This window comes from Morone saxatilis, unplaced genomic scaffold, assembly GCF_004916995.1.
Source record: "Morone saxatilis isolate NCDOM2014 unplaced genomic scaffold, NCSU_SB_2.0 Contig9, whole genome shotgun sequence".
NCBI classification, from domain to species: domain Eukaryota; kingdom Metazoa; phylum Chordata; class Actinopteri; family Moronidae; genus Morone; species Morone saxatilis.
In genome coordinates, this window is record NW_023340268.1 from 23,105,431 (window position 1) to 23,105,769 (window position 339).

Consider the following 339-nt stretch of genomic DNA (forward strand, 5'->3'; position numbering starts at 1 on the left):
TTTTTTTTTTTTATACACAAACATTCTGGACTGTTACAATGTACATTCAAACTGAGAAACGATAATCTGTTGCTGTTTTTGCCTTTTTCTTGGTTCAGAATTGCCACTAGGCAGTCTTTACAAACATTGTATAATGTATTCCTGTGATAAAATAAGAAACCCCTAATGACCAACCACTAAATACAGTGTGATACAGAAATGGCTAAGTTATATCAAATGATTGGTAACATTGGATTCACATCATTTTAATAATATGATTTTTCCAAATCCAATCAACTTTTTCTACCAATTAAAGCTGCAGTAGATTACTTATGAAAATAACTGTCATATTTACTGAAA

At 29.8% G+C, this 339-nt stretch overlaps 1 protein-coding gene across 1 annotated transcript in view; it reads right to left on the bottom strand.

Annotated features, from left to right (window-relative positions):
• abcf1 (ATP-binding cassette, sub-family F (GCN20), member 1) overlaps positions 1 to 339 on the bottom strand; it is a 12,105-nt gene that overhangs the window by 2,170 nt on the left and 9,596 nt on the right.